This window comes from Elgaria multicarinata, chromosome 21 (genome assembly GCF_023053635.1).
Source record: "Elgaria multicarinata webbii isolate HBS135686 ecotype San Diego chromosome 21, rElgMul1.1.pri, whole genome shotgun sequence".
NCBI lineage: Eukaryota > Metazoa > Chordata > Lepidosauria > Squamata > Anguidae > Elgaria > Elgaria multicarinata.
Window position 1 is genome coordinate 913,436 of NC_086191.1, and position 16,797 is coordinate 930,232.

At 47.4% G+C, this 16,797-nt stretch overlaps 1 protein-coding gene across 5 annotated transcripts in view; it reads right to left on the minus strand.

The window, feature by feature from the left end:
* Nucleotides 1–16,797, minus strand: part of MEF2D (myocyte enhancer factor 2D) — a 161,199-nt gene that overhangs the window by 94,161 nt on the left and 50,241 nt on the right. For 4 of the 5 annotated variants that reach the window (XM_063145906.1, XM_063145904.1, XM_063145905.1 and 1 more), the window contains exon 2: nt 15,329–15,398. The gene's annotated coding sequence lies outside the window, so the exon portion shown is untranslated. Of the gene's footprint in view, nt 1–7,388; nt 7,507–15,328; nt 15,399–16,797 lie in introns of those variants that run through there. The other variant, XM_063145903.1, reaches the window with a different exon arrangement.

A 16,797-nucleotide genomic window follows, 5' to 3' on the forward strand; every position in this document is an offset into this window, starting at 1 on the left:
GTGTAATCTACCCCAACACCCAGGAGAAAGATAGCCCAGCTGCAGCCCTGAGAAAATGGTGGATTTTGCTCTTCTCTCAAAAATCCTGAACCCTAAACTATACAGGGGAGGGGGGAGTCTCCCCCATTTCAAGGGGAAGCAAAACCCACCCTGGGGATCCAAGCAGAGCCACTAACAGCGCTGCCAAGAGGCCCCAACACTACACAGAACTGAATACATGCCTGGACTTTAAGGCCTCCCTGCAAAGCCACACAGGCAAATGACCAGAGGCAGCTGAAACCCATCCGCTGTGGAGGGTATCACATTCCTCCCAAGGTCACAGGACCTGCGAACCAGCTTTTGCTAAAGGTACTGCTCAGGCAGACCAACTGGGCTGCACCAATGACACCCAACAAGGAAACGGTGTTTACGCTCAAGTAGAACGCGGCAGGCAGGGCTGGAGAAGGGCTGGAGGAGGAAGTGGGGAGGGGGAGGCAGGACAGGTGACTCTTCTGCCAGCCAGGACCCATCACACATCTCTCTCGGGGCCTCCATGATCTCTCACCACCAGACGACTCGAAAAGCAGCCTTTTGTGCACACTGTGGAATCTCTTGCTGCCTCTTAAAAGCAGCAGCTGAAACCCAGAACAAAAACTAGGACAGCTGGTGATGAGCTGCAGCCGCTCACGCATAAGGAACAGATTCTGCACAGATACAAACACATTTAATATATATTTATATTATATTATATTATATTATATTATATTATATTATATTATATTATATGGCAGGCCTTGCTTCACCGTATCACAACGGGTGATTCCGCAGGAGAGCGAAAAGCAGGCGAAGTTTCCTCGTCGCAGGTCAGGCTTTCTACCCAACTGCTCCAGTTTCATCTGAGTAGCAGCGGCTTCTCCAAGCCATCAGGCAGAGGTGGGACTAAGTCTTTCCCAGGCCTGCTTTAACTGGGCGTATTGGGGTTGAACCAGCCTGAGACCTTCTGCATGCTCCCTTGCGACTCAACACAAGCCACAGTCTCTGGTCATGCGAAAGCAGTGGTTCCACCCAGGCAGGGCTGAGCCCAGGAGGCTGCAACGGATGACGCGTGTCTGCTGAAACCCCCAGCCAGTGAAAAGGGCCACCACTCCCACGTTACAGTAGGGGAGGGGGGATCAGGGATGCTTGAGCTCACTGAAATTCTCCAATTTCAATAAATTATTATTGTTATTATTATTTCTTACCCGCCTCTCCCTTTGGATCGAGGTGGGGAACAACATTAGTACAACTATACAATATAAATTAAATATATGAAATTAATCACAAAAGCATTTAAAACCAATACAATATAAAAACAACAACAACAACAATAAAGTCATCTTAAAATTCTTGGTTTAAAATTCATCTGGGTAGGCCTGCCGGAAGAGGCTAGTCTTTATAGCTGTCTTAAACTCGGAGAGTTAAGTTGATGAATCTCATCCGGCAGGCCATTCCACAGTCTGGGGGCGAGAGAAGAAAAAGTCCTCTGGGTAACAGTTGTCAGCCTATAATAATAATAATAATAAATTTATGTCTTACTCGCTCCTGTTCTTGCTGGCAACCTGTTTTTCAGTTCAGAATGGAGAGGCGGGTAAGAAATATTATTATTATTATTATTATTATTATTATTATTATTATTATTCAAACAGAGAAAGAGCACATTTTTCCAAAGTTGTCCATATACCCTTTAAGCTGTGCATTTTAAAAGTTGTGCATTTGAAAGTGCGCACATTTTTAAAGCAAACATATTGTGAATGCAAGTTTGAGAACTTGCTAACATTTTTGGCCAACATGCATTTGGGATTGCGAATGGGACATTTTTGAGTGATTTGAGAACTGAAACAAAATTCCCAGACACCCCTCTGTTGTAGCACTTGAGAAGATCAGAGACAGCATGAGAGAGTTCTCAGGTAAGGAACTTGCCAAATAAAGGGACCCAGTTGGAAGTGTATTTCCCAAAATGATGGAGAAGGTACCATGCATGGGGGCGGAGGAGGGGGGACGCCGATGACAAAACGACAGTATCCTGCTATTCTTTTACTGCATCCAGCTCACAACGTATGTTCTACCTTACCATGACCTCAAGGTTGGACTCACCCTCCTTGAGGAACAAGGCCATGGATTTGGAAGACGAATCAGAGGATGAGAGGACATGGTCCTCAGAACCAGCCTCAGGAGGTCCCCAGAGTCATAGAAGCTTGAACACAGATGGGGCCTGTTCTGCCAGCAACTCTCTCGCATTGCCACCCTCTGATTCGGAGGACTTCAACCCAGAAGGTACCGGAGTCAACAGCAGTTGGAATGGGCAAGGCCCCTTCATCAAACCACTCAGACCCAGCTGCAGATCAATTTAAGGCTCCATCTGGTTGCTGAAGCAACATTCAGAACTTGTGCCATTTCCACACCACCACCTCCGAGCCCCCTGAACTAGACTCCGCATTCTACGGAACTGAACTGGCCCTGATAATCAAGGAGAGCCCGTATGTTCAAAGTTTTGTTAGTGTGGAAGAGATGTTCAGAGTTCAGTTCCCTCCTCAGAGCAGGGAACAGATGCACCTTGTCTCTGGCCCCCATGCAAGTAAATGAAGGCACGTTCACGCTAAGGCATATGCAAAGCACAGGGGGGGTGCACGCACACTCTGCAGCTGCTGAAGTGTATTTTGAACTGCTGGTAAAAAGTTAGGAGCACCTTGTTTTGCGAATATGTATTTTAACCCCCAAAAGTCATCATTATTATTAAAAGCATTTCTATGGGCGATGTACAGAGAAAAAAATAAGCCATAAAATATAAAAAACACAAAATGCACAAAATCAAAAATAAGTTTGAACAACTTCAGAATAAAGCCAGTGGTAAATATACCATGCCAACACAATTGTACAGCCTTCAGCAATGCATAGGTTTCTTGCTTTAGATCCCACTTGAATAGCTAGTTCTGCTGCGCTTTCATTTTTAATTCAATTGTTGTTAGGTACAATTAAATGAATCGTCTTACAGTACAATCCTGTACCTGTCTACTCAGAGGTAAGCCCCACTGAGTTTGATGGGGCTGTTTCCTAGGCAAGTGTGTATGGATTTTAGTTTTAATGTGTGTTTCTATAGATTATTGAAAGTGGCTTTGGAAATGTTTGCGAGAAATGCCTGGTAAGGTGCTTGTTTTTAAATGAAAATAAATAGCTGACTTATAGTGGGGCAGGAGCTCAGGCAGTGACCCTTAGTGTGAGGCGTGGGGCACTGCAAGCATGATGTCCCTCTTTTCTCACAGGAAACGGTGGAGGCTGCAGCATTCAACCTGCCCTTCTGGGGCCAGGCACCACCTTGGCTTTTATAGACCTCTCTCTCTCTCTCTCTCTCTCTCTCTCTCTCTCTCTGTGCATCTGTTTCCTCTCTGCAAACCCACAACCCCACTCACCCAAATGAAACAAAAGTGCATTTTGAGGGGAGAAAGTGTTAAAGAAGACCATTGCAAAAGAATCCTGGTGAACAGCTTGTTAAAATGGTCTAATACAAAAAGAAAAGGAAAGAGAGAGAGAGAGAGAGAGAGAGAGAGATGTCACGTTGCAGAGGGCCCCTTGGCCTTTTCAGACTCAGCACCCCTATTATCTCAGTTCTGAAGTCAGAAATGTTGTGGTAAGGATGCCTAAGGGAGTACCAGGGATGGGTGGGTGTCAGGATCAAGCCAAAAATATGAATAACTTCAATCACTGGCTTTACTGGGACTGCATATCTCAGCATTTGCACTCAACTGGCCAGAAAACTAGAAGGTCGATAGAAGGTTAACTTCTTACTGAACAAGTGGGTAGAATCAGAGCTGGCCCAAAACATTTTGATGACTGCGGTGAAGAGATCTGAAAGGGATCTGAAAGTATCTCTTCCAAACTGGAAGAATAGGCATTACAGTGGTGAATGCAGTTTAACATAAACACACATAAAATAAAGCACATTGGAGCAAAAAATCCCAACTTCAAGTATAACCTGATGGGATCAAAGTTAGCAGAGATCTTGGGGGTTGTGGTGGACAGTTTGATGAAAATGTTAACCCAGTGTGCGGGGGCTGTGAAAAAGACTAGGCTAGGCATAATTACGGAAGGAATCGAAAATGAAACTGCCAATATCATACTGCCCTTATACAAATACAAGGGGAGCATGACAGAGATATATCAAATTATTCATGGTGTGGAGAAAGTGGATAGAGAGAAACACCCAGAGTCATCCAATACAGCTGAATGGTGAGAGATGCAGGACAGATCAAAGGAAGGACTTCTTCACACAGCACATAGTTCAACTATGGAATTTGATAGTGATGTATCTCTACACAACATGTAGTGATGGCTTTATATTACCTCTGGTATTGGAGACCGTTTGCCTCTGCTGTGGAAAACAAGTAGGAGGGTCCTGTAATTGTGCTCATGTCCTACTTGTGGGGACAGGACGCTGGACTAGGGAGGCCTCTGCTCTGATTCAGCCCGGCTGTTCTTATGTTTTTATAACTGCGCTATAATCTGTTATCAACTATCATGTTGGTCAGCTTCACTGCTGTATGAAACAGGGATTTGTGTGCATTTACATGGCTGTACATTACAGACAAGATGCAGCCACCCCGCAGAAATCCTATGTCATGAAACTTCTACGAGGCATGACATCAGGGGTGGAAACCTGCAGAAACGCAAATCCAACAATGACACTGTCATAAGGCGCACACACACCCATGACTGAAATAGGGACTGTGGCTTTACAGGCCCAGGGCCCAGAAAATAATAACAGTGACTGTGGAGATGTGGCATGGCCACAGCCTCCCTCAAAGAATCCCAGGACTTTAAGCCTACCAAAGGTGCTGCTAATTTTCCATGAAGCGATCTCCAGTCCTTCACAAAACTACGCTTCCCTAGAGGGATGGGAGATCACCAAGCATCCACACAACCACATGCATCACGGCGTGTGTATATGACAACGTGGGCTCCAGACCACGAAACCTTAAGGCTCAATACAGGTATTGTTCTGTCAAATGTCCCAAAGTGGTTGGACCCAGGCAAAGGGCCTAACTAGATCAGTCACAGGCTTTGTTAACAAAAATAAATAAAGTAAAAAGCACTGGGGGTGGGGGTGGGGTGGGGGTGAGAATTGTATCAGGGCCCCCAGCACTAACCCTTTCCTCCTACACTTTGGTGGTCATGATGGGAGGGGGCTTGCCCCACCAGAAGCCCCCACGTGCACACTCTGATGCTGACATTTGCCCTGAGGAGAGAAATGTATAGGTACTCAAATGCCACCGGTAAGATCTCCCCTTCAAGGTAAAATAGCACTGGGGGTTTAAAATTAGGAATCCAGAGTCAGAGCAAGGGATTTAGAACTCTTTCTCCATCACCACAATCCGAGTCCAATTCACCCCTTCCCCATGGAAGCTACTACTTCATGAATGAACACACCTGGTTTAGCTCTTCTGCGGAGTCAGGCTGAGTTGACCCATCTTGTTTACTGTGGCTGTTAGGGGCTCCCAGGGGTCTCAGGTAGGGAACAACTTTCCCACCATTGATCTTTTGGGCTGGAGGTAACAGGGAGTGAACATAGCCCTCTGCATGAAAACCACGGGCTCTACCTCTGAGCTATGGCTTAAAGCTAGAGTGCGGAAAATGCTCACGCTGCTTCTCTCTGCTTCTGATTTCTCTTACCATTCAGTTCCATTGTAAGCGTCAGGCATGCCTGAAAGATGTTCTGCTTTGCTCGGCAAATGGATTTGGAGTTCTGCCTTTGGTTATGAGCATCTCACTTCAAGAAGGGCATTGCCCCCCTTTGGAAGGATTCACAGAAAAAGCTACACAAATGATCAAGAAAGCCTTTTATACATGTGTATGAATCAAGCCAGGAGCATCCAGTCAACCCAGCACTGACCTCTGAATCCTGGGTTCAAGTCCTGCCCTCTGCCTCACTGTGAAGCTTCTCTGTTTCTGATCAGCATATTAGGAAACACAGTGACCCAGCTTCCAAAGATGGAGACATAAGGGTGAGCTGTTATTAAGGAAGTCCTCATGCCCTCATTACACGGCTGTGATATCATGTTTGTCTCTTTGGTTAATCAAAATACCTAGAAGATGTGAGGAGAGCCACCAGGACACTTTGGTAATGTTCAAGAGGCAGAGGAGTGGGAAGGTGGCTGTCCAGGTCAGGATCTTCAGCAGAGAGAAAATCCCACATACTAAGAAGTTATAGAAAATCTTTCCATGAGGAGCTCCCCCTGAGCTAACAGGCATTTCAATCAGAACACCACGAACAGGGAAACAACATAATAGGAATAAATGCCAAGTTCTACACCTAGGAAAAAGACACCAAATGTACAGTTACAAGATGGGGGATACTTGGCTCAGCAACACTACAAGAGAGAAGGATCTTGGAATTTTTGTAGATCATAAGCTGAATATGAGCCAAAGGTGTGATGTGGCTGCAAAAAAAGCAAATGCTATTTGGGCTGCATTAATAGAAGTATAGCTTCCAAATCGTGCAAGATACTGGTCCCCCTATAGTCGGAACTGTAGGCCTCAACTTGAGTATTGTGCCCAGTTCTGGGCACCACACTTCAAGAAGGACACAGACAAGTTGGAGCGTGTTCAGAGGAGAGCAACGAGGATGATCAGGGGTCTGGAAACAAAGCCCTGTGAGGAGAGACTGAAAGAACTGGGCACGTTCAGCCTGCAGAAGAGAAGAGGGGAGACATGATCCTTGAAAGACTATCACACAGAGGAGGGCCAGGATCTTTTCTTGATCATCCTGGAGTGCAGGACACAGACTAATGAGCTCAAAGTACAGAAAGCCAGATTCCAGTTGGACATCAGGGAAAACTTTCTTATTACTGTAAGAACAGTATGACAATGAAACCATTTACCTAGGGAGGTTGTGGGCTCTCCCACACTAGAGGCCTTCAAGAGGCAGCTGGACAACCATCTGTCAAGAATGCTTTAAGGTGGTGGATTCCTGCATTGAGCAGGGGGTTGGACTCGATGGCCTTGTGGGACCCTTCCAACTTTACTATTCTATGATTCTATCCCCACCAGCACGCCTCCAGGATCTATTTTGGGAATTCCAGAAAAAAAATCGGAAAGAGTATTAACACCAACAGGAAAACAGTACAATGAGAAGCCTGGCTAATTGCATTCCCAAGTCTCTGGTTGCATTCCAAGGTTCTCCATCCGCGATCTAATCTGAGGTGCTGGGCCGGGCCGTTTTGGTACCAGTTCCCAAAACATAACACCATCTATGCTTTAAAAAGAAACACGACCTCTGCGGTTGTTGGGTTCCGTTCAAGCAATGCCTGTCCTTTAGAAGAAGAAGGGGGGAGTTGCTAATTTTAACTCTCCAGTGGAAAGAGTGAAACAGTACTCACGGGAGACGGAATGGCTGCGTCCTTTTCCACGTCTACACGGCCCTGGATGTCAGAGAGGAAACTGGCAGGGCAGAGCTGGCGTCTCAGCTGCCCTGGTCTGGAGAAAGACTCACGTCTTTCCCTCTGTGTCCCCCACAAGCCACGGCCTGAACAAACGTCCCAAAAATGTCACAGGCAGCAACAGCTCCAGAGGATCATGCCAGCTTCCCTTTTCCCTCTCCACCATCAAGCTGATCTGTTCCTTTGCCCAAACACTGTCCCGGGATGACAGGAAGGAACCGCCAGGCTGGCTAAAGGGCAGGAACAGATGCAGAAATCTGAGGGAGGGAGGGAGGGTGGCTCCAGTGCGTGCGGAGGGGGGGCTGGGGGAGGGGGAGGCAGCCTCGCTCGGAACAGCTGCCCAAAGCCAGCCAGCCGCCAGAGCTTGCTTCCTTTGTGGCCGAAAAGAAGAAGCAGAAGCCAGGGCCATTGCTGGAGAGGCGGGGAGGGGGCCGCGCATGAGTGAGAGGGGGGAAGAGGTGAGGAATTCCCCCCACCCTGGTTTTCTTGCAGGACAGACACCACCGCGATCTTGACATTTCATGCACTGGAACATCATTGGGTCTGGGGCCCTTCGGGCAGACTCTTGCTTGAATTTTTGAAAACACACACACACACACACACACAGAGTGGTGGGTGCACAACCCCCTATGAAATTGTGCAACTGTGCAAGGCAAGTCCTGCCCCACAAGAGAGCTCAATTCCGCTACATAAATCAATTGTCCTATTTTGCATAATGTATTCCTATCGCCCCTGTCCTGGATATCCTGGACCTCCGGAAACCTTATTATGCCACCTCTGTAGCCTAAGATTTTAGCAGGCATGATACACACATTTGTAAACATATGACTGCCTCCATAAGGGCTAGAACCATGCGTTGTTGTTTTAAACAAAAGCTAGGATTTTCAGGAAACTGAATTCTTTACTAAGTAACATACGCTGTGCTTTTCTCCGGTTCTTCCATGAGACTGCAGCACGCACACAACTCAACCTTATTGGGCATGGAAAGCACACGCATGAAGTTTTCACTTTGCACGTAACACGCCCCGTCCCAGCCTCTCTCGTCAAAAGGGTGGCAATGCTAGCCGGCAGGCAGGCAGGCAGGCAGGCAGGCAGGCAGGCAGGCAAGCAGAGACCAAAGCTCAGGGTCCAAGCAGCCACTTTGTAGGCAGAAGGTCCCAATCCAATCAGTCCGTGGCATCTCCAGCTAAAAAACAGTACGGCTGGGAAGGCTTTTGGGAGGCCCTGGAGAGCGGCTCAGAGCAGAGTTTTGGGCTCCATGGACCAGGGGTCCAGCTCAGCATTCAGGGCTGCCTCTCATCTATGGAACTCACCTCAGAAAACTCACCATGGTTCATATCTTTTCAAACTAACGCAAATGCTTTTTGGTTTCAGAGTAACATTTGTATTTTATATTATGGTTTTATACTGTTGTTTTATACTTTGAATGTTTTAATTTGAATGTTGGAGTGCAACTCCCAGCCAGCACGGCCAATGGGAACTGCAGGCCAACAGATCCAGGGGACACCAGGCTGGCTAGAAATGTAATAAAGAAATAAAGAAAGAAATAATTGGGGATCAGTAATTAACCCAGAATAGACAAATAATTCACTTTCCTTAACAATCATATTAGGAGTTTACAAAACCTGTACCTATAAGTTTATAGAACACCTTGAATTTTTCAAACCTTTTTTCCCTAGTCAGAGCCTTCCTTGTAAGCCTGCAAAACATCGTCATAGCTACCATTTGGTGCAATACTTACGAATTCTGCTCCTGGGGTCACTGTGCCCCCCCCCCATTGCATCTCCTAATGTCTGCAAGCTGCCCACACCCTTTGTTGCCAGATGGCAACAGGCGGTGGCCACTTGTTTCTCTTCACAGAAGGATGGGTGTTGCTGAGGAGGGCTGCCTCTCTGGCAGCTTTGCAGCCAACAAGGCTCCAACTGCTCAAAACCAAGGCCAGGCAGTAACTGAAAAAGTTCCAGCAGGGTTTTGGACAGAGTATAACAACTAGCAACTACTCCCTCTAGCTGAATGTTGACAAGGTATCACCAAAAGGTAAAAATAAAAGAACCAGGGACAGGGACCAAAAAATAAGGGCCACCCCTGGTCAAGAGGGCCTCTGGAGGGTGGCTGCCGCTCACAAGCAAGCAGGTGGAGAGTGGCAGCACCCCCGTCCCTCATCAACACAAGGTCTCGTTGGATGCTACAAGAGACGTCAATAGAAGTAGGCAGACTCAGCAAGCTGGCCCATCCTGGTAAGGTGGGGATGCTGCTGAGAGGTGGTTCATCTGATTTAGGAGACGGCGTGCAGCAGCCTTCCCCAACTTTCCCTCCAGACGTGTTGGAGTGCAACTCCCAGCCAGCACGGCCAATGGGAACTGCAGGCCAACAGATCCAGGGGACACCAGGCTGGGAAGGCTGGAGAGCCACCTGTTCTGGATGTCTTGGTACTAAGGCTCAGGTTTGCCCCTCGGGAGCTCCAGGCCCATCTCCGGAGGCCCAAGTAGGCTCCACAGCACAGAAGACAAACAGAACTCTGGGAAACCCTCCGCAGTGCAGTCTGGGAGGCAGAAAATGAGGTATGTTTCAAATGCCTCCTGAAAAGGCTTTCTCTTGTAATTAAAAGCAATAAATCATATGCTGCTCTGTCTTACTGTTCCTTGTACTGTTTTGCATTGTTACTGTAGTTGCAATTGTTTTTAATAGTGTATATTGTTATATTAAGCAGTATATAAGTAGAACAAACAAACAGACAAAAACATCTTCAGTGAACTACACTGACTCCCTGTCTGTTTCTGAGCACCACTAAAGGCGCTGATAGCTGAAGAATAGCACCTTTTTCCACATTGAACCTGCTCCCCAGTAGTTAGAGTCTCATCAGAGGCCTGCCTGTCAGTCCCTTGCTATCTGAGGCAAGTCAGGTGGGCACCTGGGACAGGGCCTTCTGTGTGGTGGCACCTTGCCTTTGGAACTCCTTCCCTCAGGAGGCTCACTTTGCACAGACTCCCATTATTTTGGGAGTGCCAGTGAAGACTCTTATCCGCCCAGGCTTTTAATTTGAGAACACTTTCCAGTGCTATTTTAGCTTGCTGTTGTAACAGTTTTCTCTGATTTGCTATATGAACTCCCTCCCTGAATCCCTTTGCAAAGCTACCTCTCCTAAGTAAGGTAAGACCACCCCATCTCTTCAAAGGCTCTTAGAATGTCCCGTTCCCCTTCCCTGAAGATTAATCCTATATTTTAGGGGGCATTTTCGCCCCATCCCCACAAAATGCTAAAAAAAGCCCTGTGTTCCCCCCCAATCAGGCACCCTGTTAACTAGCTAGCCAACGCTAAGCACCACCTCTACCCTCTTGGAAGATCACACCATGGTCTTCCCCATAAATTAAGAACCCTGTACACCAGCCTTCCCCCACCTCTGCCCTCCAGATGTGTTGGACTGCAACTCCCAGCATCTGGAGGACAGCAGATTGGAGAAGGCTGGAGCAGATAAACAACCCTCTGCCAAATTGTTTAAGACCCACTGCTATTTTATTTATTTATTTATTTATTTGTTTATTTATTGCATTTCTATATTGCCCAATAGCTGGAGCTCTCTTCCGCTACTGTTTCTATTGCACTTAGAATCATGGACCCCAAGGGTCATCTAGTCCAACCCACTGCAACGAGCAGGAAAAGCAATTCAATCATCCATGAGAGGCGGCTGTTCAGCCTCTTCTTAAAACCCTCCAGAGATGGAGAACCCGCAACCTTCGTAGGTAGACTGTTCCCCTGCATTACAGATCTTACCGTCAGGAAGTTTTTCCTTATATTTAATCAAAAATCTAGGTATCTGTAACTTATACCTATTATTTCAGGTCCTAATTTCTGTGGCCATGGAAAATAGTTCTTGACCATCCTCCCTGTGGGACCCTTTTATGCACCTGAACACTGCTCACACGTAGAATCATAGAATAGTAGAGTTGGAAGGGAGCTATAAGGCCATCAAGTCCAAACCCCCCCTCCCCGCTCAATGCAGGAATCCACCCTAAAGCATCCCTGACAGATGGTTGTCCAGCTGCCTCTTGAATGACTCTAGTGTGGGAGAGCCCACCACCTCCCTAGGTAACTGATTCCACTGTCGCACTGCTCTAACAGTCAGGAAGTTTTTCCTGATGTCCAGCCAGAATCTGGCTTTCTGTCACTTGAGCCTATTATTCCGTGTCCTGCACTCTGGGAGGATCGAGAAGAGATCCTGGCCCTCCTCAGTGTGACAACCTTTCAAGTATTTGAAGAGTGCTATCCTGTATTCTCTTCTCCAGGCTAAACATGCCCCGTTCTTTCAGTCTCTCTTCATAGGGCTTTGTTTCCAGACCCCTAATCATCCTGGTTGTCCTCCTCTGAACACGCTCCATCTTGCCTGCGTCCTTCTTGAAGTGTAGTGCCCAGAACTGGACCCAATACTCAAGATGACGCCTAACCAGGGCCGAATAGAGAGGAACCAGTGTCTCCCCTCAGTCTCCTTTTCTCCAGACTGAAGATCCCAAGTTCCTTCAGCCAGTCCTCATAGGACTGACTGGTGGTTCATTTAAGTCCAGGGTTTCAGGCCAGAGGTTTCTGGTAGAGTCCCTCCCTAGGACTTGTGACCCTGCTTAACCAAGTTCCTTCCGCCTGTCCTCGTAGAGCCTGTCCTCAAGTCCCTGGATCCTCTTCATTGCTCTCCTCTGAACCTGTCCTGACCTGACAATGTCCTTCTGGAAATGTGGTGCCCACCACTCTAGTTTCCAGTGCAGCCGAGAGCTAAACATTGAGACTAGACCTCACTGAGTACCAGTCTTAAGCGGTGTATTCCTTGACTGTTTGTGTACAGCTTCAGGGGCATGGCCACTGCTCAGTGGCCACGAGAGCACCTGCTTTGCAGGCCCAAGAGCTCGCATTCAGTTGCTGTCTGCACCTCCAGTTCAAGGATCTTGTACAGCCTCCCCAAATCTAACACCCTCCAAATGGCTTGGTCTACAATCCCCATAATGCCCATTTAGCATAGCACAGGCTGCCTGAGGATTTTGTAGTCCTGAGGTGTTGTAGTCCAAACCATCTTGAGGAGTTGATGCCGCTCCAAATAGACAGTACCAGGCAGGCCAAAGCTGTAGCGGGGGGACCCCAAGAAACCGTAGAAGCAAACTTGCCAGATAGTAGACACAACTCCAGTATCAGAATTTGACCCAGATATGTTGATGGCGGAAGAAAGCAACACACAGCTACGTTTTATGTGATTGTGTTACAAGTCGCCCTGAGGCCTTTTTAAGTTGAAAGCCAGGGTAAGAACACTGTAAATAAACACACTCTGCATGTACAGGGACCCCACCATTACAGGGTCTTTGGCAGCAGGGCTGGGGGGAGGTAACAAATGGGGTACCACAAGGCTCAGTCCTGGGCCCAGTGCTCTTCAACATTTTTATTAATGACTTGAATGAGGACATGCAGGGGATGCTTATCAAAATTGAGTGGGATAGCGAATTCCCCGGAAGACAGAAACAAACTTCACAGTGATCTTGATAGGCTGGAGCTCTGGACATGTTTAGCCTGGAGAATAGAAGACTGAGAGGAGACATGATAGAACTCTTCAAGTCCTTGAAAGGTTGTCACACAGAGGAGGGCCAGGATCTCTTCTCGATCATCCCAGAGTGCGGGACACGGAATAATGGGCTCAAGTTACAGGAAGCCAGATTCCGGCTGGACATCAGGAAAAACTTCCTGACTGTTAGAGCAGTACGACAATGGAACCCATGACCTAGGGAGGTGGTGGGCTCTCCCATCCTAGAGGCATTCAAGAGGCAGCCGGGCAGCCATCTTCCAGGGATGCTTTAAGGTGGGTTCCTGCGTTGAGCAGGGGGTTGGACTTGATGGCCTTATAGCTCCCTTCCAACTCTACTATTCTATGATTCTGTGACCCCTGCCCAACAACCGGAAGAGTTGCTGCTGGCCAGATGCAGCACTGGCCGAAGGCAGCTCCCTTTGCTCCTGCATGCCTATGATTTATAACCCATTGACCTTGGGGCAGGATCAGCACTCGGGCTACAAGAAATTAATACGTCAATGCCTCCGCTTTCAATCCTGACCTTGCAGAAGGAACATTAACAAAAATGATTTTGTTGGACAATTTGCATGTCAAATCCCTTTTCACACGGCCCATTTTGAAACCATCATGATCCTATTTTTCTTAGATGAACTTAAAACGCCCACATTTCTAGTGTTGGACTCATTTTCATTTTTTATCATCTTTCCTCTCATTGATTTTTGACCGGCAGAATGTACATTACGCAAAATCAAGAGCCTTTATTAAATTAAAAAAAGGGGGGGAAAGAGTTTCCTCAGTGCTCTGCATGCCACAATCTCATTACAGACGGAAAAGATGCTAACGTTTACGGTAACAGCAATAAAACGAGGATATAAATTATGGGAGGAAGGAATATGCGCACACACCTGCACATACATTTTTCTAACTCCCCCCCTTCACCTTCATTTCTTGATTCTCATTAGAGCTATCAACACAGTTCTAGGGACAACCTTTGCCACCCAAAATCAGGCAAAGCCATGATTTTGTCCTTGCTCAACTGCCCCACCCCCACCCCACTGCACCAGCACTCCCCACTCAAAATGACAGTGGTGGATGCTAGAAATCACAGCACTGCCTCCCAGCCAATATGTTACTGGTCTAGCCAGTAAAATCATGTTCCAGTGGTTTTCCCTGGGCTCTAGCAACTCAGAGCACATGTTCTGGTCCGGCTCTACCCTGAGGCCCCCAAAATTCCAAGTGACTCTTGGCCCAGGGAGGTCAATACTTCTGAAATCAATGACCAATCATGTCTGGAAGCCTAGGGGGCTGCACAGTAGAGCCTAAAGTGAATAGCAAAGACTTACAAGTCAAGCAGAAAAATGCCCCCCTCCCTGCCCCCACCCCCACCCCACCGCCCAATTCTACTCCCTCACTGTGAGTTTCTGCTCTCTCACTCCTCCTTTCCCTGGAGGCTCTGAGAAGGAGGACAAAAACTTGAAAAACGCTGATTCAAACCCTGAAACCTGGCAGCCCTATTTAATAAATGCACACAGAGTTTCCCAGTAACCACTGCTGGGTGAGAAGCCTGGGAACATCCATTTCCCTAGATCCCTGTGCATTTGAGCTCCATGGCAGCTTCTCACCCCACCTGAACCAAGGAAGCATGGCTGTGTGCATTCACACCTTCTAGATATGTGCACCCCGCCCTATAGCTAAAGTTTCAGCGAAACCTACACCAAGAGTAAAATCAATGTAAAAATACATGACATAAAACAGGAGGTCAATCACCTTCTGTTAGACCTGATGGCCTTATAGGCCCCTTCCAACTCTAGTCTTCTATGATTCTATGATCTCAGCACAGCCTCTTAGGCCCAATGGGAAGGGAGAAAGATCCCTCTGTCTTCCTCTCCTTCTCTGTACAAAGCAAAGGTGCCAAAGACTTGGAGACATCGATAGAACTGCTAATTTACTGTGCTAGTAAGGATTTTTTCTGCCATGGAGGTGAAGTGATGAGGAAAAAGTTTCACCCACTTTGTTCTGGCGTCAGATGGTCCTTAGAAGACATAGGAGCAGGACTGATTAAATACATTGGCAGCTCCAGACACAGACCTAAATAGTAACAGAATTACAAGCTGGTGATTCAGCTTTTGACAAAATGAAGGTCTCAAATGTTTCCAGCTAGAACCATAATGGTTTAGCAATTCTAGTTTTATTTCTTGGCCATTTCGTATGAGATGGACCCTTTCCTAGTACCGCAAAGACTTCCCTCTTCTCACGACATAGAATTGCAAGTTCCCTCATACCTAGAGGGCTCCAGCCAACGCCCTTAAAATGAACAATATCCCTGGGTATCACCCCTCACCTGTCTGCCAGGTCACTGCATCTTCAGTTGTCTTTGTAAGACGATTTGTAGCCAACACCCGTCAGTCAATCTAGAGAGATGGGAGAAGAGGTTAGTCAGGTTTCCATCCTCCAAGGAGCACAGGAAAGAACTTATTTTTATCTTAAACAACAGCCCTGCAGGGTCAGTAATAGTAAGAGAGAGAATCTTTGCTCCAGGTTGCCCAGGAATTCAAGGCTGAACAGGGCCTCTGAGAGCTAAAAGATTAACAGATTTATTCTGTATCATTTATATATTTCATTGCTATTCCACTGCTTTTCCTCAATAAAGCTGCACTAAAAGCAATGTACTATCAGAACCATCCAAGAAGAAACAAATGTTTTAGATTGAGAAACTAGAATAGAAAACCTGCTTTAAAACAGTTATGTTCCCTTTTTAAACAGCCGAGGAAATAGAAGGCAACACCCTTTCATCAATGCTTTCCTGGGTCCTCCAGATCTCACAAGAAGGGATGGATCCAGCCCTTATCTGGGCCAGGTTAGGATCCCACACGTGGCCAGACTATACCCTACCCCACAGGATGAAAAATGGGGCCTCCCCCCTCATGCCACCCCTGAAAGGATGATCCTACTGGAGGTATGTCAGTGATGGCTGCCTGTGGCGCTACCCAGCCCAGCCCAGAGCACGCTCACAAGGTGACAACAACACCCTGCCTGGCTGGGAGGACGGCACAAGCGTCCTTTTGCCACAGTAAATTTGCAAGCCTTTTGGGTGTCCAAAGGCTCTTTGCCTCTGTCATTCCCTTCAAGGCAGTATAGAATGGAACTGTGTGCTTGAGTGCACAATTGCAAAAACAGCAGGGGCAACAGAAAATCCCTTTGCCATCAGCCTGCATCAGGCCTTGATGTGAGAGGGCCATATTCCTACCGACGCACGAGCTACGAAGTTCTTCCCGCTTCTGGAGCAACCGAGTAATCTCCTTAGCTCTAATTGATAAGGCACCGTGAGGGTGAACTGCCAGGCCTAATCTGACTTGTCAAGTAGAAGGTGACAGAGCATTAACCCCACATGGCCTTTTGCCTGTCTGCATACAGGAAAAACCCAGCTTTCAGGAAAAAAATATTGATGATTTTAAAAGGATTGTCCTTCACAGCAGGATCTACCACAGAGAAGGTTCGAGGTAATTGCAATCCAAACAGTCTTTGCTCTTACCGCCCCCCCCCCCCCGCCCCTTTGCTCCTCCTCCAGCCTGAGGCACTCAGGCCAACCAAGGCCACACCATGCCAGCTGTTCTCTTCCCTGGGGGTAGGAGAGTGTTTACGATGGTGGTGCGCAGGGGGGCAACTGAAATACCTCTGCCATCAGCAGCCAATGGGAATCGGAGGCTGCACCCCTGGCGCCCACACCTGTCCGTCCCGTTTGCCCGACACGGCACGTTCTGAGCGGGTGCGCCGAAAGGAAACTATGCTCATCTGAGAAAATTGTCGTTT